General features: G+C 37.8%; 1 protein-coding gene across 1 annotated transcript in view; it reads left to right on the forward strand.

Moving 5' to 3' along the window:
- The first annotated feature begins 6,805 nt into the window (after positions 1–6,805).
- Positions 6,806–26,439, forward strand: part of ci (transcriptional activator cubitus interruptus) — a 554,770-nt gene continuing 535,136 nt past the window's right edge. Inside the window, exon 1 of the mRNA XM_083110883.1 lies at positions 6,806–7,428. The gene's annotated coding sequence lies outside the window, so the exon portion shown is untranslated. The remainder of the gene's footprint in view (positions 7,429–26,439) is intronic.

The following is a 26,439-nucleotide window of genomic DNA, read 5'->3' on the forward strand; positions in this document are numbered from 1 at the left end:
AAAAAAAGAGGTAGATAGGGAGAAGTACGCAACAAGCACAAATACAGACACACAAACACACACGTTTCTTTTTTTTTTCTTTTTTGCTTTGCTGGAATTTTTCTTCATCAATTCTCAATTTATCCTGTACAGTACGGTATTGAGTTGACGTACGATATTCCGGACGAAGTACGGGGCAACATGGCATTTCGGCACTATTGAGGCTCTTACCAGTATACAGCCTGAACGGGACATGCTATGTTGAAAATGAAAGCACTTTAGATTCAAACACACATATTCCCAACAACTTTCCTCCCTTTCTGTTTTTTCGCTACATGCACTAAAGTAGTGCCGCCATAAGAACCGGTCTCATTCACAGCGCAGAACAGCTATTTTGACAAAATCCTGTTCCCCTGTTCGCTGCTTCGTGGAGGATGGATTCCAAGGTTGTCTCATCTTGCCCAAACAGGGGAGCAGCGGTACGCTTAATTGGTTGTTAGACCGCAAGTTCCTTCGTAGATAAACACAGCATAAACCGCCATAAAGGCGGTCTCTTCACCGGTTGTAAAGGTTGATTGATTTGCTTTACTTTACTTCGCTTTTCTGCCACTTGATTGATTGATTGATTTGGTGTTTAAGTCCACTTTATTCACAGAAAAGCTAATCGGTTGATTGAATTGATTTGGTGTTTTAAGTCCACTTTATTCACAGAAAGGCTAATCGGTTGATTTGGTTTATTGATTTGTTGTTTTAAGTCCACTTTATTCACAGAAAGGCTAATCGGTTGATTTGGTTGATTGATTTGGTGTTTTAAGTCCACTTTATTTACAGAAAGGCTAATCGGTTGATTTGGTTGATTGATTTGGTGTTTTAAGTCCACTTTATTCACACAAAGGCTAATCAGTTGATTTGGTTGATTGATTTGGTGTTTTAAGTCCACTTTATGCACAGTAAGGCTAATCGGTTGATTTGGTTGATTAGTTTTGTGTTTTAAGTCCACTTTATTCACAGAAAGGCTAATCGGGATTGGACCTACAGTTTAAAGTGGGATCCGAACCATTATGTGCCTCCACCGAATATCGAACCCGGGACCCCTTGATTAAAAGGCAACGACGCTACAACTGCGCCTTCGGGGAGGCCCTTCTGCTACTTTTTGGAGATGAGTGATGATATGATGAAATTGATGAATGGACACTCACAAGCATCCATACCAAGGCCGAGATTCGAACCCGGGAACCCTGACGTCGCAGCGCGATGTGCTAACCACTCCGCCATTGGATCCGGCCCGGTTGTAAAGCTGGATATACTCTAATAGCGGAGTTGTCCTATGGAACCGAACTTCTGACTTACCCTGTGTATATATTCTATAAACAATCGTTATGTTAAATTACTTATTGGACTTTTGTTTTCAAAATTCCTTATAGAGACAGAAGAGTGTGCCAAGGCGATTTCATGGACAGCTATGGTTTCTATGTAGACCTAGCCAGAGATTGAGAAATGCTGAACTATAATGATGATGGTCATAGTAAGCCCAAAAATGTGTTCTGGGAGTACCTTACCAAGAGGCACTTCCAACGACTGCGAATACATATTTCGAATGCACTTAAACAGGAAGTATTTTTTTAAGTAAACGCATTCACGCGAGATGTTCGTCTCCGTGAAGCACTCAGAGCTCTGAGAGGAACATTTTATGTTAGTTGGTGCCTCAAATTATATACTAACTGCTCTTAAATATACGTTCCACAGGAAGGAGTGTCACGTAGCGTAAATCGCAAGAGGCGAAAGGTGTTGTTATGCGGAGTGCTAATTGTTGCAACCATTTGCACTTCCTTTCTTTAGCAACCATCGAAGAATTTGCGAATTCTCGGTAAAGTTGTCTTCTTTTTTATTAATTCGGAAATTTGTTAACATATGGACAACATATGTCATAAAAACGCGCCTTCTTCTCCAAATCTCGGCAGTATACCGATAAGCGAAGTGAATACAAGCCAAAACTTGGGGATTGTGTTCGACATATACTTAAATTTGGAGGCACAAGTCGAATTTATTGTGAAAAACTGTATGGGGAAACTTAAATCTTTGTACAAAGGGCGTTCAATATGTTTTGCACAGATGGTTATAATATTTTTATTAGTTGCAATATGATGATGAAATTTTAGGTGAACATACTTTGATCCTTTGGCTAGAAGACCATGTCACTCAATGTAGCCTCCATCTGCTGTGACGCATCTCGTCCAACGTTCTTTCCATTCCTTGAACGCACTTTGGTAAAATTCAGGTGACTGACTTTTACACCATTGTTTTTCACAAGAAATGAGGTCCTTGTCACTGTCGAATGTTTTTCCCTGCAGGTGGGCCTTCCGAAGGAGCCAAGTCCAGACTATAGGAAGGCTGAGGGATGACTTCCCATCCCATTTTCATGATTTTTTGCTGTGTCATCATGGCTGTGTGAGGCTTGGCATTGTCATGATGGAGTTTGATGACCTTACCTTGCAGCTCCGGCCTCTTGGTCTGGAGAGCACGTCGTAACTTGTCCAGTGACAAACAATAACGCTCCTTGTTAATTGTGGAGCCATGCTCCAAGAAGTCTATGAAAATGTCACCGCACTGATCACAGAAAAAGGAGACCATAATTTTCTGGCCTGATCTGGAAAGTCTAGTTTGTTTTTTTTTCCGAGGAGAACCAGCATGACGCCACTCCATTGACTGTGTTTTGCTTTCTGGATCTGAATGAAACAACCACGTTTCATCCTGTGTGATGACACCATCAAATTCATCACCGGTTTTGAACAGGAATTCCATTACCGACGGTTGTCGGGTCCTGATGTCTACTTCAGTGTCCATTGTGGTTTAGATGTGAACAATAGAAAGAAAAATACCATTTAAAAGCCAAAGTATCAAAGTATGTTCACCTAAAATTTCATCATCATATTGCAATTAATAACAATATTATAACCATCTGTGCAAAACTTATTGAACGCCCTTCGTATAATTTAAAACATACTCTGGACGCTAATGTTAAAGATCGCCTTATGCAAGCACTCGTTCTATCCACATTAGACTATTGCGCTCCAGTGTACAGTAATATATCCCAGGGCCTAAGCTATAAACTTCAAAAAATTCAGAATTGTTGTATACGTTTCATATTTAACCTAAACAGAAAGGAACATGTATTTAAAAAAACTTTTTTGGCTAAACATTAACAATAGAAGAAAATACTTAATACTCACCTTGATGGACAAAGTACTTAAGAGTGGCTCCCCAAAATACTTATTCGATAAGGTCTGTTGTCGTAGAACATCGGTCGAACATAATATCCGCAAGAAGCACAATCTAAAAATCCCCAAACATAAAACCGCCACCTACAAGTCCTTCATCAGGGAATTGAACAAACTGCCTGCACCATTGACTAACATTATTTGTCATCAAAGTTTTAAGAAAATCTAAAGAACTTACTATTGTCCCAACAACTACACTAACCTTCATATGTTAACAATTGCATCTGCACTTATACATCATATAATGTATACCTAACCTATCCCCCCCGCACACACAATGAACTACCGAAGACTTATTACTTATCTTTACTCCACAGTATATATACTAATCTATTCAATGTATTATTTTATCATTGTATAATCTCTATATTATCTTTATTGTACTATCATGATCATTATGTGATTTTTTTTCTTTGTTTTCATTTATTTATTGTATCTCTGACAAGGGTTGGTTGTAAGAACGGCTCATGAGGCCGAAACACGCCTCCTTACATAAAGACCATTCTATTCTATTCTATTCTATATCGCGAGGCCCTGAACTAGATTAGAATGCGAGGCCCTCATCAGTTCTTTAAATTTGAAATCTCAATATGAATCGATACAAAATCTTCACGGATACGTCAGAAAATTATCACATTGAAATAATAATAATAATAAATTACTGACTAAAATAATATTCAACAATTTCACTCACCCTAAAAATGATATTCTATGTCTTCCTGGAACTGAAATCTAAATCTGTAGGAAGGAAGGAAGAATTAATATTATCCATGCCCTCCTTTGGTGGAAAACAACGCAAGCATTTAAATGCCTCACACTTGCTTCGTGGCAGTTGGTAGTGCTTTATTGTTAACATGTTAAAATCGGGAGTGCATTTTATTCAAGAAATAAATAAATGGAAAAAATGTCCAAGCAAGATATCGTGAATTATTACGTAAATGTTTTATGTGAGAAATACTACAATACTTTTTACGTTTTTCACTTAGGCTTAGGACTAGTATTGGGCTATCGTCCACACGATATATCACGATATTGAAAAAATATCGTCCAGGCGATATGAACTAGACGATATATCGTCACGATATTTTGGCGATATATATCGTGTTGACGATATATCGTCACGATATTTAGCGATATTATATCGGGTTGAGTTGACGATATATCGTCACGATATTTGGCAATATTTATCCTGGAGACTATATCGCCGATATCACGATACGGAAAAAAATATCGTATCGTATCATCTGTGAAGATATTTGCTTGACGATATATCGCGATATCAAATTTCCGATATCGTCCATCCCTACTTAGGACCCTTCTGTCTGTATGTTACGCCCCTGATTTGGCGTATTCATTCAAATTATAACATTTAACGAATTCAGAGCCAGACAAAAAGTGAATGTTTTAATTTTATTACCCACAAAAATAGACTTTTCCATCCCTGTTCTAACTTCTATTTATTACATTTTTCGTATCAAGCATATGGGACGCTAGGCCCCGGGCGGTCATCCACTTCGTCCATCCCTTCCTTGCTACGCCACTGCAAATGGAAGCTAGTGCTCGGAGCACTGAGAACTTTGCGTTCATCTCCTGATGTTTAAAAGATTAGATTAATTCATGTCGCGTTTGCTGCGGGTCACATCCGATCAAGCTGCTGAAACTTGGCGAAATTCGGTTCATCAAACATGCTGATAGCAACAAACTTAACACTACTAACCAACTTACATGCATTACTTTAACAATTAGAATTTTAATAATGCTTACCAGGTTCGGCCCCCCTCACTCCTAATGAAAACCTTGACCATGTTACATATTTACGGTTTTACATAAGAAAAATAATTGCCTTGTATATAAATACTTTTAAGTATTACTGTTAAAGAATATGTTTATTGTAGGTATGCATTTATTTAATACCTACATAACGATATCAAAATAACAGTAATGTCAGCTTAAATTGCTACATGATTTTCTAATGTACGTATTACGTTATGCAGCAGTAAATTTAAAGCTGGCAAATGAAAGCGATTTTTCTCTAGTACCTAAACTTTTATTTCCTTAAATACTTCTTCATAAGTACCTAACAATTGACTATGGGCTTTAACTTGTTGAATGAAGGAAACCACTTCCATTTTCCATTTTATCCATTAACTATTTTTTAGACATTGCTTTTATTTTCTTTCATTCTTTTATCATGCTTTTACTTTCATTAAATCGATACTTATTCTCCAAGAATTTATTTATATTCTTTTACTTTCTGCTGCCATCTATGTTCCATTTATGAAACTTCTTTCTTTCCATCGTGTGTAATTGTTTCCAATGTGAAATATTTGTTTTGTAATAATCTTATAAAAGCTAAGGTTTTTGGGGCTACTCGAGGAGGACACCCCTGATGCCTACGTCGTTACGTTACACTTTATTCGTAAGTTGTGTTACCTCTCTATGTTGGTATACAAGGCTTAAGAGACAATAGTCCGGAGGCAAAAAATGTACGAGAAAGTGCCCCACACACCTCCTAATGAATAATAATAATGAAATAAATAAATTATATATAGTTGCTTTGAATCTGCTGTACGAAATCATGTTTATATGTAATTTACTTTCTGAACCACAGAGAGGGTAAATAAAGGAGGGGGATCAGAGAAAATTGGTGCCAGGGAAGTTGGAATTATTCTGATTTTCGTCAGGTCCAGACACACTCGTACGCATCGATACAATAAAAAATTAGATGGAATGAGGTTCCTCTTTCCCCGATTGAACTTTCATCAAGGGTTTTGTCCCCCTTAGTCCGCGCATGCCATGACATCTTTGACGTCAATATATTCTGAATAAAGTTTATCAGTTTATTATTCCAAAACTGTAGGGCCTCCCCGATGGCGCAGTGGTAGCGTCCTCGCCTTGTAATCAAGGGGTCCCGGGTTCGATACCCGGTGGAGGCACATAGTGGTTCGGATCCCACTTTAAATTGTAGGTCCAGTCCAGATTGGCATAAAGTGGACTTAAAACACCAAATCAAACAAACAAACAATTATTCCAAAACTGCAAGACACTGGAGCATAAGCTAAAATAGCAGTGTACGGAAAAGTATCTACCAGACAAACTCACAGCTACAAATTAAGCCCAACGCGACCAGCCACCTGTCCCCCATCCCACCGCTGAAAATTATATAATTTATTTCCCACCCTTTGCTTCGTAATACAGCCACATGAAGCTACCAATCCTGTAAACGTTATCAGAATTGTTGTCTTACGGATACAAGCCACGGTTATGTATTTCGACATCCCGTAAGTGTGCGAAAGAAGTTTAATTTCGTGATAAAAGATACCCTCCGAAAACTTCACCGTAGACACTTTTTCCACTCGCTGTCTCAACACCAGCTTGGCACGAGATCGTCTGCCGCCTTCGACTACTCCCGAAGCTACCCGAAGTGTTCCGAACACCATAAATGAGATGTTAACTGTGGCAAGTCTATTTGAAGCCGTGCAAGCGAGGTACGGAAGGGGGGAAGAGGAGAGAGAGAAAGAGAGAGAGAGAGCGAACCTCGAAAAAGCGTAGACAAGTGACGAACGATGTTGCGTGCTCGTGTGCATGTGTGTATTGTTGTGTGTATGTGTGCGTGTTTGTGCGCGAATGCGCGTCAGTTATATCGCATTGACGTTTTCCAAAACAGTGTACGTTGAAGTGGGAAGATATGTGGTGGATTTTACCCCGTTAGACGAAAAAATTGATAAGTGAAAAATTCTGCGACGGTTGTTTTTGCGCGAAACATTTCCGTTGCACATTACTCACCTTACAAGAACCCAGCGGTGGCCATCGTCCGTGTAAACATATGTGAAAAGTGTTTTATTGCTTGACGGCGTATGTGAAGAAAATATTTGTTAACGTACCCTCCCCACTCGCGCGAGGTGACGTAATAATTTTCCGCATGGAAGTGTGTAGTGCAAGCTAACATGTAGTGAGATAATTTCCAGTGAGTTTTAAAGGTCCTGGCTTGATATCTCAATGACTGTCTTTTGTTCATTTTTTATTTGAAGTGAAGAGTGATCTTGTAAAGTCAATCTGGAGGCAGTGTGAAGTGTTTGGCGGTTAACTTCTAGCCACATGTTGCTATGGACTGAATGGCTTAATCCTTGAGTGATCCTTGTGAAAGAAAACGTCCAGTGGATAAAACAAGGTAAGTTCTCCCTTCTTTTGTTGACCAGCTTGTTGCCACCCACTTTTTTTTATTTATTTATACATGAAAAAAGAACCATTAGATGACTTCGAAACAGCTGCCTTTCGACAAAAACCACACGAATGCAATGCAAATCGCACCAAAGAGATGGTCACGAAAACAAAAGCAAATTTCAGGACACGCGAATTTAAGGGAGTGACGTTCTGATTGATATGACAGCATTCAACTGTTTTCCTGAAATCTGCATACATCTTGCTTGAGCAGCACTGACATGACTACGCAGATGTGACTTGGAACTCGCGTGTTGGAAGAACCGAGATCTGACTTGACTTCCACCCATAGCTTTTGCCCTCGTTTCAAAGTTTTTGTGCAAGGGGGATAACACGTGCTGTTCCCGACAGGGTCGGCGCTAATTTGATCTGGCAAGGTTTTGTTGGGACACGAGTCTTTCTACTCCTCCCATTGCGAAAATAGCGCCTTTATTCTACCCCCTATCATTGTTTTCATTTCTACATGAACGAAATCTCGGAATAAGCTAGAACGCGTGCGAATTCCATAACCCTTTCGTTTCTTTTCTTAGGCGTTCCTTCCGTTCATGGACAACACAAAAGAGAGGATCAAATCAATTTATACGACTCGATAAACATCAAGAAAGCCTGACGTGAATCCATTCATGCGTGTAAACCGTAAAACAATTGCACGTGAAAGCCCAGCCAAAGTTTTGAAAACACAAAATCATCTTAATTGTAAAGGTCATGCCAGATTCAACAAATGATCCAACATCCAATCGTCTGTCGCATTAAACATTATCTATGTATTTATAGCAAAATGTCGATTGTTTCAAAACTTTCAAATCAATGTGAATCCTACTCTGTTTTTGATTGTAACTCGAGTTGAATAGTTCTGAAGATCATTAACCACATCACTGTGAAGTGTATAGAATTTGTTACCGGTATATTTATAATCAACGAACAATTCTGGCTTAGATTTTATAGCATAATTAATTTGTATATGCCCAGAAAACAAGTTGATGAATAGTAATTTCTTCTTGGTTTCGCTTGCAATTATTTGAAGTAAATAGAATTAAAATGAAGATGCATGCCATAAGTGCGTGAATAAGATCTACATTTATTATTCTGAAAATGTATTTGTAATCGAAGCATGATCTCCAATAAGTTTCTGTGAATGACATATCTGAAGCTATTAAAGAAATTGGCCTTCTGAATAATCACTGAAATGTGTTATCTTTTTCTTATTCACCGCATGGTTATTAGTGGAAGAAAACACTTTATAGATGTAACTTTGGGAATAAACAATTTTGTAAATTAATAAATACTAAAAAACGTCATACCTGAAACTTTTGTACAATAGATTTACAACAGTATTCGAAAATAAAATCAGAAGAATTTACGAAATCTTTCCCTTGATAATAGATTATTTATATTCATGATAATCATATTAAAATGAACACTTGCTCATTATTATAGTATTAACTAACATATCCTGCACCAGCTAATCAGAAAAGATAACAAGAAAATTAGTAATGAAATTATGCATAATCAGCAATTATAAAATGAACGCAATTTTAGCTTCAAACTACATTCTTATTCATAATATGACAGAATATGTGAATTTAATATATACCACAACTTCTTGGTAGTTTGTGTACCGCAATATTGCTGCAATAAAATAAAATATCAATCTTAAAAATGCACAACTAGGGATTTTAAATAATAAAAATGATATAGAAAATATAACACCATCTGGTGATTTTATAATTACAAGTTAATATGTGGTCATTGTTAATACTTCGTTTCGAAACTAAATAACGGTATAATAATTAGAAAACTTGTCAAAAGCGGTATTAAAGAAATATATTCAAATTATAAAAGGTATATTGCAATTTTAACGTATTATTATGATTTTAAAGTAGGGTAAATTACATTTATTTACAATATATGATCAATATATATTTTGAAAACAGGGGAGAAAATTCTACATATTTAACATTTATCAGCTGTAGGTTATTCAGTTCAATATGTTCTAGCAAAACAGCATTGTTTTCATGTACAAGGGCAACATTCATTGACACAATATTGTTGAAGGAAATAATGTTAGGCAGCTCTAATATAAAATCTCACTGAATATTCTCTCTAGAAACGCAAGTTCGCTTTACGTTTACTTCATGCACTAACAGTCTAATCGGAACAGGATTTAAAGTTTAAAATTAGATCAGAACCATAGAAAAAAGTATGTCCTCTCCGGGAATCGAACCTGATAACCCTTTATTGCAAGGCAACCGCATTAACGACTACGCTAGCAGGAAGGCAACACCCATTGCACAATATGCTATTCAGAGATATTTTTAAGTGAGTAGTATGACAGACTATGTCTGCAAGATATTTATAATTTATTGCCTGTAAATGCCTACTTGCAAGGCACAAAAATATATAATCGAACAATACGTGTTTAGAAATTCCTTGCCTATCCCTTATAACAAGATATAATTGGAAGGAGAGTTGGATAATATTATCAAAATTTAAGTCAATTTTGTAGCACAGATAAGTTAATCGAAACAGAACTTTCATTTTAAAATAGGTTCCGAATTCCTGTGATAGCGCCACCACAGAACCATAAGAGAGTCCAGAGAATATTCTCAAATAAACATGAGATTCGGTTAAATTAATTGCTTCCTTTGTTAAAGCATGCATTAAAAATAGACGCGTCGTGTAAAGTACACTTAATAAACACGCATAATAATAAAATAGCTTTTAGTTATGATAATTCGAGTTTTTCCCCTTGATGATTTTATCAATATTACACGAAACCAAGCAACATGCAAATATTGGAAATATATTATTATTCTTAAGTCTATGAACTGTTTAATAACGTTGTCACTTTTAAACTTCATCCAAGCCGCTTCGATGACAGAGCGTTAAGTATATGTTAGAGTAGTTGAATATGTTCTTTTTTTTTATTTTCAAAAATATAACGCTAAGAAGTTGCATAACAATAAAAATTTGGTATAAAAATTTGAAAGTCGTGAGTTAATTTTCCACTGGTGCATCACCGCCTCCAAAATTAATTGAATTGAAATTGAAATGTATAAAGTGTTATGAACAGATTTACATCTTTATACAACACCTTGCATTTAATATACATGCATAAAACTATTTTACAAAGTAAAGTTAGCTACATAAAAGAGGCTTATAATAATTTACATTCAATACATCAGTCAGAAATTTAAGAAAATAATTAAATGTTAAACAGATAACTGTTCTTAAATTAGCCTATATTATTGTCGAATTCCATCTCTATACACTGGGACATTTTGCTCTACTAGCGTTACTAACTTGTCCATCCAAAAGTTAAAATCTAAAACCGTACTTCAAATTACATTACGATGTCTTCTGGTGTTATATGGAGACACATTTATATGCAATTTTTCAACGTTTGTTTTACAGCCTGTTACACCTTCGAATATATTTTCAATAAACTGCTGACAATATACCTACCTCTTCTACATTCAAAGTTACATAATTTAAGTTTATTTGCTTAGGCTACTTTATTCACATTAGACATGATACATTTTGAAATTAATATACATAATTCTACAAAACATGCGTTGAACGTTTTCAATTAGTAATGTATTTCTCTTGAAATTTAATGGATGCCATATTTGACTTGACAAGCATATTCTAAGGACGGCCTAACGATAATGGTGATAAAGATGAAAAGATGGAGAGCGATATTTTCACTCTTTTGTGTCTTTCTTCAGTTATTTTCGTGTAATATTTTTTGTTTCTTATACTGAAAATGTGTACAAGTGTGGGTTATCATAGCACAATTTGTCTGTTAGTCTGTCAGCAGCTAAATGTATTATTGTGTGCAGTAAGAGCATATTTAAATGTTCATTACACACACGAATAATGTTTGCAACCAGGGCAGACAGTGGAGTACCGAGCAGAGTAATTTTGGTGTGGTCTTACAATGAGTAAAAATATTAATTTCAGTGCCGAATCTACAAATTTTGGGCCCTCCCGAAAAATATAGGTATTTTTACTAAAAAAGCAAACACCATTCTAATATATCAGATAAAATAGTTTATATTAATATTAGTATATCTAAATATATATATATATAATTTAACATAAAAATACCAACCAAAAGAGGTAAAGAAGCAAGTAATGTATAAAAAAGTAAAGTCTCCCTCTATATAAAATACACTTACTTACGATAGGAAATGCCAAAACTTTTGCTGTTATTCAGTTTCTTCAGTGTGTGTGTGCGCGCGCCCGCAGAAAAGATATTACTGTTATTATTTAGAGTCGTTTTTCTGTTACTTTTGGCTATTCACGAAGCTTACGATGATGTGAAGGTGTGTGAATGATGATAGGATGAAATTGATAAGGGAACACTCACACAGAACAGCCATGCCCAAGCGGGGATTCAAATACGGGACCCCTGCGCGCACTGTGATAACCACTTCGCCACGGAGTTCGTTATACCTCTGGGTAGCTTGGCAGAATTGTATATGCTTCTCATACATAGATAAATTTTGCAAAATCATGTGCAGATTCAACCGAGAATGACGGACTAATACGTGTTTCATAATATTTCTGTAATTGTTCTGTTTTTGCTGTCAGTTGGGTTAGGTTTTCTAGCCCCTAAGTTTTCATAATATCCACGGAATATCCATAATTTCATCATATCCACGGAATTCTCGTCCCTTGCACCGCTCTGTTGGAATATTACCCGTTTCACCTCGTAACTCTATCTACGCATACTATACAGTCAGGAGTGCCCACGGCAGGGGGGGGGGGATTTTTTTGGTAGACGAAATTTTATACCAATTCTAAATATTTTCACATAAAAATGGAGGGGTGGTCGTTTCGTTTGACTGACTTGTTATTGATTTTTAGTTTTGGTAATTATGTACAGTTTTTCTACCTACCTGTTGGTGATCGCGGCGGTAGGGTTCAAATGAAACACCACATCTTATGCCTTTAGAATCGATTTGGATGGGGGGAGGGGGGGCGTGCTGTTTGTCGAGCAGACAAACTGCTAAGAATAAGGTTCAGTATGCTAACAATGGCAGTGAGCATGAGCAGTTTTGTACGTTTCATGTTAGCAAACATGAAAGTGAGCCTCAAGTACATAAAGTAAACATATATTGCTTAAATATGTCTGTATTATATTGTTCCGCAAATTTTGTCTGACCAAAATAATTTGAGTAAATAATTTGGCATAAAGGGGGAGGCGGAGCGAATGTTCCACCATTTGGGGAAGGGTGCGTCATAGGCCTTGGGGGGGGGGCACCCCTGCATATAGTACAATCTCAACTAGTAGTCCCACACCACAGAGCTAGGAAAGAAAAATCTCGCGCTTAGAAAGAAATTAATGCTTAGTTTGCGGTATGGAGCATTCAACAGCAGTTATTGGCCGAAAACTACATCTTAGCCAATTTAAAATTAGTAACAAATCCTCTCACTTGACAATAATCTTCTCTGCTCTGCGGTGCTGGGCAATTAATTTCCTATAAGTTTATCGTTTTACATACAAATATTTGAGTATGTAAAGGGCATGGCAAGGCAAGGGCCCCCTAAAGGCTTGCTCATTCCTACCTCCTTCCCCCGCACTGTGCGGTCTTGTGGTTTTTAGATCCGGCACAGATTTATTTTATTGGAGGATTAACCAAAAGTGGAAGAAAGTCAAAGTAAAATAAATTATTTATTCGTCCATTTATGGAGGAAATCTAGGAAAGGAGTCGTATCTTTCCTTTATGGTCATATCCCGCCTTACAGAATCGTGGACACACAATTGGAACGCGATTCCATCTAGGCAAATATTCATTTCTTTCAACATAATCTCATGATTGAACCCTTCTTTACATATATAGGTAATTGGAACTAACAAGCCTGCATGAGTAATTGGTTAACAAACAAATACTTGAAGAAATGTCTTGCCAGGTTTTGTGCCATAGGTAAACCTTCATTTACCCAACCTACAAATGTAATTTTAACATTTAATATTCAAAATATAAGAATGAAATGTGTATATTGCTAGTTGGACAATTGTAAATTGTCCATATTTCTCACATACAACGCAGACATGCATGTACACTCGCCTCAATGAGTACTCCTGCAGTTTGTTTCTTTATACAGCATATTTGCAGAAGATACAATTCACAATACAAGTGTACTAACTAACTTCGCTGACCCTATACAGAGTCTTTTATACCTGACACGGCAAAGATAAAATAATGTTGTAGCCTATCGTAACGTAAGAATCCTTGTACATGCAGCAATATATAATATTGAACATTGACTTCCCTGGCAAAACCAGAGTAGCTGTGTATGTCAAAGACAATGAGGGCAAAATCGGGGAGAACCCCATCTTGCCCCGAAGAAACATTTTAGGCTGTGTCATAAGAGCAAATTGTGTGCATTGACAACAAAAACATCGGCTGTTTTAGTAACTCAGGAAACCATTCCTCTAAATAGTGTACAAAAAAAGTTGCAAATAATACTCGCGTTTCAAGTTGAAACAGCAATATGAAGTAGCATTATTGCAAAACAGTGGATGAACTGGATGCAACTCATAGAATCGCTGAAACGAGCCTGGGAATGAAATCAGCAGCTGTCGAACCAATGTTATTGTTATTGCTATGATTAACATTTTAAAAGAATCGTTGGATATAGCCACTTCGTAGAAACACAAAACTTCCTGTACCCCGTCTTGTCCCAGGTTCCCCTGCCAAGATCCGATTGGTATATGTAGTCACATTCATTCTTTCTAAGATGAAAATAAACTGGAGAAAGATGTATTCTAGAAATCCAATCTGCAAAAGGTGGTGAGTCAGAAAAACTTTGGGTTATTTGTAGGATTGAGCCGATATCACTTTGAACCGATGCCGATACTCTCACCGATACCCACCGATACTTGAAAATTGTATTAATTAGTTGAGCAAAATGTTCACTAACCTTTCTATGTAAGTATTCCACTCAAACTTATATGAATCAATTTACGAAGAGTTTTGCTTTAAGGGCATGCGATACAGTCTCCACGGGACTCTTCCCAAGCTGTTCCGTCCGTGGCAGTGTGCCAACTTAGCTCTCTTGGAGCCAGATCTGGCTCTTTCGTGCACTCGTTTGGCTGTGAACTGGGGCGCCTGCCCCCGTGACCCACTATAATGCCATCACTGCTTCCGGCCTACATTGACCAACTTTTGTCATTATACATTTTGCACGTGACGTGATATTGTTATATTGGCTGCGTCGGCCCACTCCCTCTTATCTCCCCAGCTACTTCTTTATAGCACCGTGTTTGACGTGAAATTGACATAATATTGTCATCAGGAAATTCTTTATTTTCGATTCCATACGACCATCGGTGGATTATTGAGATGGGCGATGCCGCCGGATCTAGATGTTGAAAGCTAAGAATAAATTGTCATCAATTTGGTGTTAACGATAATAACAGTGTCCCCACCTCTTTGACAACTAACAGTACCCTAGAGGGCAGCCTTCGTAAATCTAGCTCCATGAAGGTCAGTTTTAACTTCATTTTATGTGAAATTTAGTTATTTTATGCTCATCAGGTTTGGCAACACTACCAGGAGGCAAGGAGTAAAGCATTGATCATATGGGAGTATTATTTGATTCGTTCCCTTGGGAATATAAAACTTCCGATGGAATAGAAAAATATGTCAACGGGAAGAGAACAGTTTGAAAATGTGTTTGACACGCGGAAAAGTCGAAACTTCCATTTGATTAGCCGTAACTTGATGTTGAAGTTGATTCCCCATAAGGAATACATGGGATTCCGAAAATTCTTATTCATCGTATTTTTCAAGCATCGTGTCCAACTTAATAATCAACATAAAAAAACGCTTCTACTTGCAACATGGAGAGAAATTCATACTCTTGGATACACCCAGGTTTCTTTTTTAGTAGCAGTGCCCATTCGGCTGATATTGAAATCAATGCACAATTGGTGCTTAACTGTATCTCCTCCCCTTAACATATTAAATAATTACACGAGAGTATTAATTTACATATTATGTTATCAGATGATCAATTTTTCATACAAAAATATAAAGAAACGAGTTTTGCATAATTTCCAGGATAGCTCCGCGAAAGTGTCCTGCGGCATTTTTGCGGACCCCGTGAAAGACCAATATGTCGGAAAAGTATCGGCTGGTATCGGTAGATGAATTCAAACCGATACTTTCCGATACTGATACATCGGTCCTAGTTATTTGGGATCAACGTCTACGTGTGTTAGTATGCCGAAGTGAAAAGAATGCCTTCAATGTGGATGGATGAACAAAAGAGAGCTTCGTGTCTAATTCAACAGCCAACCATGAAGGAGAACGACGTATATATCATAGACCTGGTTGTCAGTAGATATGATGGTACTAATATAAGTACTGTAGAATGACTCGTTTTGGGAAATTAAAAGCATTACTGCTCCTTCATTTCAATGAATTCCCTCGTTGTTGAATAGTGTTAGTATATGCACACAGAAAACTAAATGCATTATATGGATTGATGCACCAGAATGCATCGATTGATGTACTAATGTGTGTTTTATTGCTTCTTGAAAGAATCATATTCACATTTGATGAATTTGGGTGCATTTTTGTATGTCGTGAAAGAAACACCAAAGTGCTTCATTTGATTCACGTGAAGATTTCTTTCAGTCGAGATGGGCTTCAGTGCACCAGTTGATGTTCCTTGATGCACCATCAGGCATCTTTCTGGATGATGCAGGAAGGTGCATCAAAACTCATAAAGGTGCATCAAAACGCATCAACTGATGCATTGAAGTGCATCTCGACTAAAATAAATCCTCACTTGAATCAAATGATGCACTTTGGTGTTTCTTTCTTTCTGGTGTTATATGGAGACACATTTATATGCAATTTTTCAACGTTTGTTTTACAGCCTGTTACACCTTATAATATATTTTCAAAAAAACTGCTGACAATATACTACCTCTCCTACATTCAAAGTTACATAATTTAAGTTTATTTACTTAGGCTTCTGTATTCACATTAGACATGATACATTTTTAAATTAATATACATAATTCTACAAAACATGCGTTGAACGTTTTCAATTAGTAATGTATTTCTCTTGAAATTTAATGGATGCCATATTTGACTTGACAGGCATATTCTAAGGACGGCCTAACGATAATGGTGATAAAGATGAAAAGATGGAGAGCGATATTTTCACTCTTTTGTGTCTTTCTTCAGTTATTTTCGTGTTATATTTTTTGTTTCTTATACTGAAAATGTGTACAAGTGCGGGTTATCATAGCACAATTTGTCTGTTAGTCTGTCAGCAGCTAAATGTATTATTGTGTGCAGTAAGAACATATTTAAATCTTCATAACACACACGAATAAAGTTTTCAACCAGGGCAGACAGTGGAGTACGGAGCATAGTAATTTTGGTGTGGTCTTACAATGAGTAAAAAGATTTATTTCAGTGCCGAATCTACAAATTTTTGGCCCTCCCGAAAAATATTACTATACTAAAGTCCCCCTCTATATAAAATACACTTACGATAGGAAATTCAAAACTTTTTTCTGTTATTCAGTTTCATCAGTGTGTGTGCGCGCGCGCGCCGGCGGAAAAGATTTTACTGTTATTATTTAGAGTCGTTTTTCTGTTACTTTTGGCTATTCACGAAGCTTACGATGATGTGAGTGTGTGTGAATGATGATAGGATGAAATTGATAAGGGAAAACACACACAGAACAGCCATGCCCAAGCGGGGATTCAAATACGGGACCCCTGTGCGCAATGTGATAACCACTTCGCCACGGAGTTCGTTATACCTCTGGGTAGCTTGGCAGAATTGTATATGCTTCTCATACATAGATAAATTTTGCAAAATCATGTCATGTGCAGATTCAACTGAGAATGACGGACTAATACGTGTTTCATAATATTTCTGTAATTGTTCTGTTTTTGCTGTCAGTTAGGTTAGGTTTTATAGCCCCTAAGTGAATAGTAATTTCATCATATCCACGGAATTCTCGTCCCTTGCACCGCTCTGTTGGAATATTACCCTTTCACCTCGTAACTCTATGTACGCATACTATACAGTCAGTTGTGCCCACGGGGGGGGGGGGGGGGTCATGACGCGCCTGCGTCATGAGAATTTTTTTGGGGGACGAAATTTTATACTAATTCTATATATTTTCACACAAAAATGGAGGGGTGGTCGTTTCGTTTGATTGACTTGTTATTGATTTTTAGGTTTGGTAATTATCAGAGTTAGGATTTTTAGGTGCGCACCTTTTTTTCGTAGTGAAAGGGAGACCTCTCTGGAAGGACTCAGTGTATGAAATGTTGCCTTAACGTGAGAATGGAGCTTATTTTCCAGCACCTTTTTTCCTCTTTTTTGATAACCTTTCCCCTTCCCTCCATTTTTTGGGACATTTATCTATTTTCCCCCTTTTTCGTGTTCTTGACCGCGTTTCCTCCCCTTTTTGAGTTATTTTACTGGTGTTGTTAAATATATTTCTTCAGCAAATCATGGAATTTTTATTTTCTTTTTTTGCGACACTTTTCTCTTTAAGATGTTTTCACATTGTTAACTGAAATTGAATGTATTTTGTGGCCTATTTGAAATCAACAATGGAAAGACCGCTACTGAAATGCACCAGATCGCCGTTATTTTTTTTTAAGATAGAAGGAAGAAGAAAACTCAGTTTGGTCTTGGAAGCAGTGAAGCAAAAATGTGTTTCTGAAGTGGTGGGTTTCATGTGTGCGCAGTGAACAGATATTGTTTGTGGATGTAAGTTCCTTACCTGCTTTTTCACTCGGTTAGATCCTGTTAGTGCATGTACTTTACCATGCCGAAAGTGCCCAGATCCCGATTTCTCAGTCTGGATCAAGAATTTAAGCACGAGTTCATAGAAAGTGATGGAACTGTTATTCGATGCACGATTTGTGATATGGAAATCACATTAGATGAAAAACACCAGAGAGATCACATCCAGCAACATATTTCCAGCTCTAAGCATCAAAAGAACAAGAATCTGCAATGAAGTAAATCTCGGCACCCTCTCTTACGCAATGCATTTGAGCAGTGTTCTTCCAAGAACCAAAATTTAAAGGAATTTAATGTTGACTTGTGTGCATCTTTTACACAGGCGGAGATTCCACTCAACAAGGTGAACCATCCGGCCTTGAAAAGGTGCCTTGAAAAGTACACACGGTTGTCAGTGCCCGATGAGAGTACGTTAAGGAAAAACTATATTGAACCTGTGTATGAAGAAACTGTTCGTAAAATTAAGGTGAAAGTGTCAGATTGCGATATAGGTGTCAGTCTGGATGAGACGACAGACTAAATGCAACGATATGTTTTGAACATTTTGGTTTTTCCTCTGGCAGGTGAGGAAGTTAAGCCCATGTTACTAAACATGTCCGAGTTGCAGAAAACCAATGCCTGTACAGTGATGCAGTTATTTATGGATTTCTGTCAAAAACTGTGGCCCGGTGGAATTCAGTTCGAAAAAGATGTTGTAGTTACTGACCAGGCTCCCTACATGCTTTCGGCATTTAACCAATTGAAGCAGTTGTTCACTAAGCTAAAGCACGTAACCTGTTTGGCTCATGCCCTTCACAGGGTTTCTGAATCTATTAGGAACGAATACAATGTTGTAAATGAGTTCATATTTGATCTGAAGAAAATACTCCTTAAGGCCCCGAGTCGCATTCTTGCCTACAGAGAAACTACCTGCCTGCCCCTGCCACATTTCCCCATCGTTACTCGCTGGGGATCTTGGATTGAGTGTGCTGCATTTCTGTGTGAAAATTTTGAAAAAAATAAGGAGTTTGTGCTTTCCCTGGATTCAACCGACGCAGGTGCAATTTCCAAGGCACAGCAACTTCTCCTCCCAGGCAAGATAGATGATTTGCAAAATGAACTATTTTGTGTACATTCCTACAAGTACATGTCGACAGCCATCAAAAGCTTAGAAGAACAAGGCGTCGAAAAGGAAAAACAATGGGATATCTTTACTACTGTGAGGGGCCAGTTAGATGGTTTTGCCAGAGAACAACTTGAGGCTAGTCTTGACAAGAATCCGTATGTTGTGGAATTTGCCACTTCCACAGAGTTGCCATTCCGAGTGAATACTAAGTTTGCCCCACTTGTTTCTGTGGATGTAGAGAGAAGCTTCAGCTTATATAAAGATATTTTATCTCCGAAAAGAAACAAACTCACTTTTAAAAATTTGGAAATGCTTAATGTTGTAAGGTACAACATCTTTGTGTTTTTCCCCGACTCTGGTGAATAACTGTAACACAACCTATGTGTGTGATGTGTACACAGCTTCGAGTGAATAGCTTAGACTAATAAAATAGGAGGGAAAGTTTTAATAAGTAGTAAAATTATCAGCAGCTTTTTTTTGCCCCAATCAGCACCTTTTTTGCCCCTTTTTGGGTCTTATTTTAGCACCTTTTCCCTTCCTTTTTCCCAATGAAATTTTCCCCTAAAAATCCTAACTCTGGTAATTATGTACAGTTTTTCTACCTACCTGTGGGTGATCGCGGCGGTAGGGGTGAAATGAAACACCACCTCTTATGCCTTTAGAATCGATTTGTATGAGGGGGGGGGCGTGCTGTTCGCATTAATGCAAGGTTTGTCGAGCAGACAAACTGCGAAGAATAAGGTTCAGTACGCTAACAATGACAGTGAGCAAACATGAAAGTGAGCCTTAAGTACCTAAAGTAAACATATATTGCTTAAATATGTCTGTATTTTGTCTGACCAAAATAATTTGAGTAAATAATTTGGCATAAAGGGGGAGGCGGAGCGAATGTTCCACCATTTGGGGGGGTGCGTCTTAGGCCTTGGGGGGGTGGGCACCCCTGCATACAGTACAATCTCAACTAGTAGTCCCACACCACAGACCTAGAGAAAAAAAACTCGCGGTTAGAAAGAAATAATGATTAGTTTGCGGTATGGAGGATTCAACAGAAGTTATTGGCCGAAAACTACATCTTAGCCAATTTAAAATTACTAACAAATCCTCTCACTTTACAATATTCTTCTCTGCTCTGCGGTGCTGGGCAATTAATTTACTCTAAGTTTATTGTTTTACATACAAATATTTGAGTATGTAAATGGCATGGCAAGGCAAGGCCCCTCTAAAGGCTTGCTCATACCTGCCCCCTTCCCCCGCACTGCGTGGTCTTGCGGTTTTTAAAACCGGCACAGATTTATTTTATTGGAGGATTAACCAAGAGTGGAAGAAAGTCAAAGTAAAATAAATTATTTATTCGTCCATTTATGGGGGAAATCTAGGAAAGGAGTCGTATCTTTCCTTTATGGTCATATCCCGCCTTACAGAATCGTGGACACACAATTGGAACGCGATTCCATCTAGGCAAATATTCATTTCTTTCAACATAATCTCATGATTGAACCCTTCTTTACATAAATAGGTAATTGGAACTAACAAGCCTGCATGAGTAATTGGTTAACAAACAAATACTTGAAGAAATGTCTTGCCAGGTCTTGTGCCATAGGTAAACCTTCATTTACCCAACCTACAAATGTAATTTTAACATTTAATATTCAAAATATAAGAATGAAATGTGTATATTGCTAGTTGGACAATTGTAAATTGTCCATATTTCTCACATACAACGCAGACATGCATGTACACTCGCCTCAATTAGTACTCCGGCAGTTTGTTTCTTTATACAGCATATTTGCAGAAGATACAATTCACAATACAAGTGTACTAACTAACTTCGCTTACCCTGTACAGAGTGTTTTATACCTCACACGGCAAAGATAAAAAAAAACGTTGTAGCCTATCGTAACGTACGAATCCTTGTACATGCAGCAATATATAATATTGAACATTGACTTCCCTGGCAAAACCAGAGTAGCTGTGTATGTCAAAGACAATGAGGGCAAAATCGGGGAGAACCCATCTTGCCCCGAAGAAACATTTTAGGCTATGTCATAAAAGCAAACTGTGTGCATTGACAATAAAAACATCGGCTGTTTTAGTAACTCAGGAAACCATTCCTCAACATAGTGAACAAGAAGTTCCAAATAATACTCACGTTTCAAGTTCAAACAGCTACATGAAGTCGCAGTATTGCAAAACAGTGCATGAACTGGATGCAACTCATAGAATCACTGAAACGAGCCTGGGAATGAAATCAGCAGCTGTCGAACCAATGTTATTGTTATTGCTATGATTAATATTTTTTTAAAATCGTTGGATATAGCCACTTCGTAGAAACACAAAACTTCCTGTACCCCGTCTTGTCCCAGGTTCCCTTACCAAGATCCGATTGGTATATGTAGTCACATTCATTCTTTCTAAGATGAAAATAAACTGGAGAAAGGTGTATTCTAGAAATCCAATCTGCAAAAGGTGGTGAGTCAGAAAAACTTTGGGTTATTTGTAGGATTGAGTCGATACCACTTTGAACCGATGCCGATACTCTCACCGATACCCACCGGTACTTGAAAATTGTATTAATTAGTTGAGCAAATATGTTCACTAACCTTTCTATGTAAGTATTCCACTGAAACTTATATGAATCAATTTACGAAGAGTTTTGCTTTAAGGGCATGCGATACAGTATCCACGGGACTCTTCCCAAGCTCTTCCGTCCGTGGCAGTGTGCCAACTTAGCTCTCTTGGAGCCAGATCTGGCTCTTTCGTGCACTTGTTTGGCTGTGAACTGGGGCGCCTGCTCCCGTGTCCCACTATGATGCCTTCACTGGTTCCGGCCCAAATAGACCAACTTTTGTCATAATTATACATTTTGCACGTGACATGATATTGTTATATTGGCTGCGTAGCCCCACTCCCTCTTATCTACCCAGCTACTTCTTTATAGCGCCGTGTTTGACGTGAAATTGACATAATATTGTTATCAGGGAATTCTTTATTATCGATTTCATACGACCATCGGTGGATTATTGAGATCCGGATCCGGATCTAGATGTTGAAAACTAAGAATAAATTGTCATCAATTTAGAGTTAACGATAATAACAGTAGCCCCCGCACCCTTTTGACAACTAACAATACCCTAGAAGGCACTTTATCTAGCCTTCGTAAATCTAGCTTCATGAAAGTCAGTTTTAACTCCATTTAAGGTGAAATTTAATTATTTTATGCGCATTAGGTTTGGCAACACTGCCAGGAGACAAGGAGAAAAGCATTGATCATATGGGAGTATGATTTGAACCGTTCCCTTGGGAATATAAAACTACCGATGGAATAGAAAAATATGTGAACGGGAAGATGGCAGTTTGAGGATGCATTTCACCAGCGGAAAAGTCGAAACTTCCATTTGATTAGACGTAACTTGATGTTGAAGTTGATTCCCCATAAGGAATACATGGGATTCCGAAAATTCTTAATCATCATATATTTCAAGCATGGTGTGCAGCTTAATAAACAACTTAAAGAAACGCTTCCACTTGCAACATCGAGAGAAATTCATACTCTTGGATACACCCAGGATTTTTTTTAGTAGCAGTGCCCATTCGGGTGATATTGAAATCAATGCACAATTGGTGCTTAACTGTATCTCCTCCCCTTAACATATTAAATAATTACACGAGAGTATTAATTTACATATTATGTTATCAGAAGATCAATTTTTCATACAAAAATATAAAGAAACGAGTTTTGCATAATTTCCAGGATAGCTCCGCGAAAGTGTCCTGCGGCATTTTTGCGGACCCCGTGAAAGACCAATATGTCGGAAAAGTATCGGCTGGTATCGGTAGATGAATTCAAACCGATACTTTCCGATACTGATACTACTGGTATCGGCCGATACCGATACATCGGTCCTAGTTATTTGGGATCAACGTCTACGTGTGTTAGTATGCCGAAGTGAAAAGAATGCCTTCAATGTGGATGGATGAACAAAAGAGAGCTTCGTGTCTAATTCAACAGCCAACCATGAAGGAGAACGACGTATATATCATAGACCTGGTTGTCAGTAGATATGATGGTACTAATATAAGTACTATAGAATGACTCGTTTTGGGAAATTAAAAGCATTACTGCTCCTTTATTTCAATGAATTCCCTCGTTGTTGAATAGTGTTAGTATATGCACACAAAAAACTAAATGCATTATGTGGATTGATGCACCAGAATGCATCGATTGATGTACTAATGTGTGTTTTATTGCTTCTTGAAAGAATCATATTCACATTTGATGAATTTGGGTGCATTTTTGTATGTCGTGAAAGTTCTTTCAGTCGAGATGGGCTTCAGTGCACCAGTTGATGTTCCTTGATGCATCTTTCTGGATGATGCAGGAAGGTGCATCAAAACTCATAAAGGTGCATCAAAACGCATCAACTGATGCATTGAAGTGCATCTCGACTAAAATAAATCCTCACTTGAATCAAATGATGCACTTTGGTGTTTCTTTCACGACATAAAAAATGCACCCAAATGCATCAAATGTGAATCTGATTCTTTGAAGAAGCCATAAAACACACTTTAGAGCATCTATCGATGCATTCTGGTGTATCAATCGATATGATGCATTTAGTTCTCTGAATGGGGCGTCACATAGCATTTAATTTTCTATTCACCCAGAGTCGAATCCCGGCGGAGAATGGGTGTTGCCTGTGAATGTCCCTTCATCATTTCATCACTCATTTCATCGTTTCGATTAGCCAAATGCAACGCTAAGTAACAAAAATCAAAACATATATGATTTTCTATTCCAATTGGAAAATAATTAAACGTATATGGAAACAATTGTGTTGCGACATATGACGAAATTCCTACAAAGCTTTCACTTATGTGTGAAAGAACCAATGATCCAAGAAGTGTGTCATGTAGTATTCTATTACTGAGTGTCACTATACTTCATCTGCCGCTCCTAAATTTTACCTTTCCTTCATCTAAGTGACGTGGAACCACCTAATGTAAAGATCCGTTTGAGATGTCAGGAAAATAAACCGTTATCTACAAGAGGTTAATGTAGCTATCTGTGAGTAGTTTGTTGTAATAGAAGTAGAAAGGATGTAAGTTTCGAGTGAGTGGAGGTTTACAGTCTTCAGCTGCGTGGCGAGAGTAGCATGTATGTAATACTCGAAAATTTCGCATACCATACGACATACTGTGTGCGCTGTCGTGTCGTGATCACCACCTTTCTTACCATGCACATTAGCGCCGCCATGTGGCTGAAGTCTGTAAACCTCCACTCATTCCAAACTTAATCCTTTCTGCTTATATTACAACAAGCTGCTCGGAGATACGTACATTAACCTCTTATATATAACGGTTTACTTTTCTGACATCTCGAACGGATCACCCTGTATGTTAGATTCCCACGTGGCACACATTGTAGCATTGTGCATATGTAATGTTGTTTAAATTTATATTATTCTGAGGACCCAGTCCCCAAATATTGATGGCGCGGTGTGTGCCATTATTCTCCCCGTGAGCGTTCCTGTATATTATGTGAGTACTTGCGAGGATCCTGTATGTTATAAACTGTAGCTGACCTCCATGGTGGAGTGAGTAGTCAGCACAGCGCGCAACAACTCCAGGCGTTCCATTTTCGGCATGGCCATGCGTGTTCTTTGTTAGTGTTCCTTCATTGATTGATTGACTGAATTGGTGTTTTAAGTCCGCTTTATGCTCAGTAAGGCTAATCGGGACTGGACCTACAGTTTAAAGTGGGATCCGAACCACTATGTACCTTCACCGGGTATCGAACCCGGGACCCCTTGATTACAAGGCGACGACGCTACCACTGCGCCATCGGGAGTGTTCCTTCATGAATTTCATCATATCATCACTCTTCCTCATCGTTGCGATTAGCCAAAAGTAGCAGAAGTAAAATAAATCGAATCAATCAATCAATACAGTGTATGAAACAATGGGTTCCGTAACGTTTCGCAAGGTAAACCATTTTTAAAGCTTCCAGGTGTGCAAGAAATGTCAGTGATCCTCATTATTTCAAATTATATCCTTCAGATCTAGTATAACGAGCCTTTTCCGCCTACATATATAATTCGATATTGGTTCTATTTTCAAGCTCTCAAAATATTGCATTTCGGTTTGAAATTTTAAAATCAGTAATATTTTGTGCTGGATGTTAGTGGATCTTGTGGATCATAATGCAAGTTTTTAGCACAACATGTTGTTGGATTTCAACCAATGCTACGAGCTCGGCGCCGAAGATTCGAGTCCTGGCCTGAACATGAGTGTCGCTGTATGACTATCCCTTCAGCAATTTCATTCAATCATCATTCATCCTTATTGTCGTTTTTTAAGGTTGAGTAATGAAAATAAGGTTTTCTAATTGACGTGTAAAATACGCTTAAAGACATGTAAAATACACAAGAAACGTGTATAATAAATCCACATTTTTTTTAGGCACTGCCTACAAGAAACTATAACAATAATGACATTCCATATTCATCGTTATCTATCTTCATATTACGCTTAAAATTCTCTGTATTTTTTCACCATCCCTTTCTCGTAGTCACCTGCTTAGTTTTCAACTGATTTGGATTGGATTGAGTTGGTGTTTTAAGTCCGCTTTATGCACAGCAAGGCTAATTAGGACTGGTCCTACAGTTTAAAGTGGAATCCGAACCACTGTGTGCCTCCACCAGGTATCGAACCCAGGACCCCTTGATTACAAGGCGAGGACGCTACCCCTGCGCCATCGGGGAGGCTTCAACTGATTTGCATTGCAGTCTTAGTCTTAAGTGCATTTAAAATAAAAACTTTAAAGCTTTTGGTTTGAGCATGTTCATTTGATAATATAGTTATAGGTGTGCAAGTTAACAGTCGTTATATACTGGCGTATTTATGATTTTATTTCGGGTAGGATTTGAATTCCTTTAGTTCTGATTGTCGTTTCTTACTGTCTCCTCACTTCAAAATACCATTGGAATGCCAATATTAAAGAAATAAGAGAGGTGCTTTACTATGGGTATTTCTAAGTTGTAGAACAAAGTATTGTCA

This window comes from Lepisma saccharinum, chromosome 24 (assembly GCF_977018435.1).
Source record: "Lepisma saccharinum chromosome 24, izLepSacc3.1, whole genome shotgun sequence".
Taxonomy (NCBI): domain Eukaryota; kingdom Metazoa; phylum Arthropoda; class Insecta; order Zygentoma; family Lepismatidae; genus Lepisma; species Lepisma saccharinum.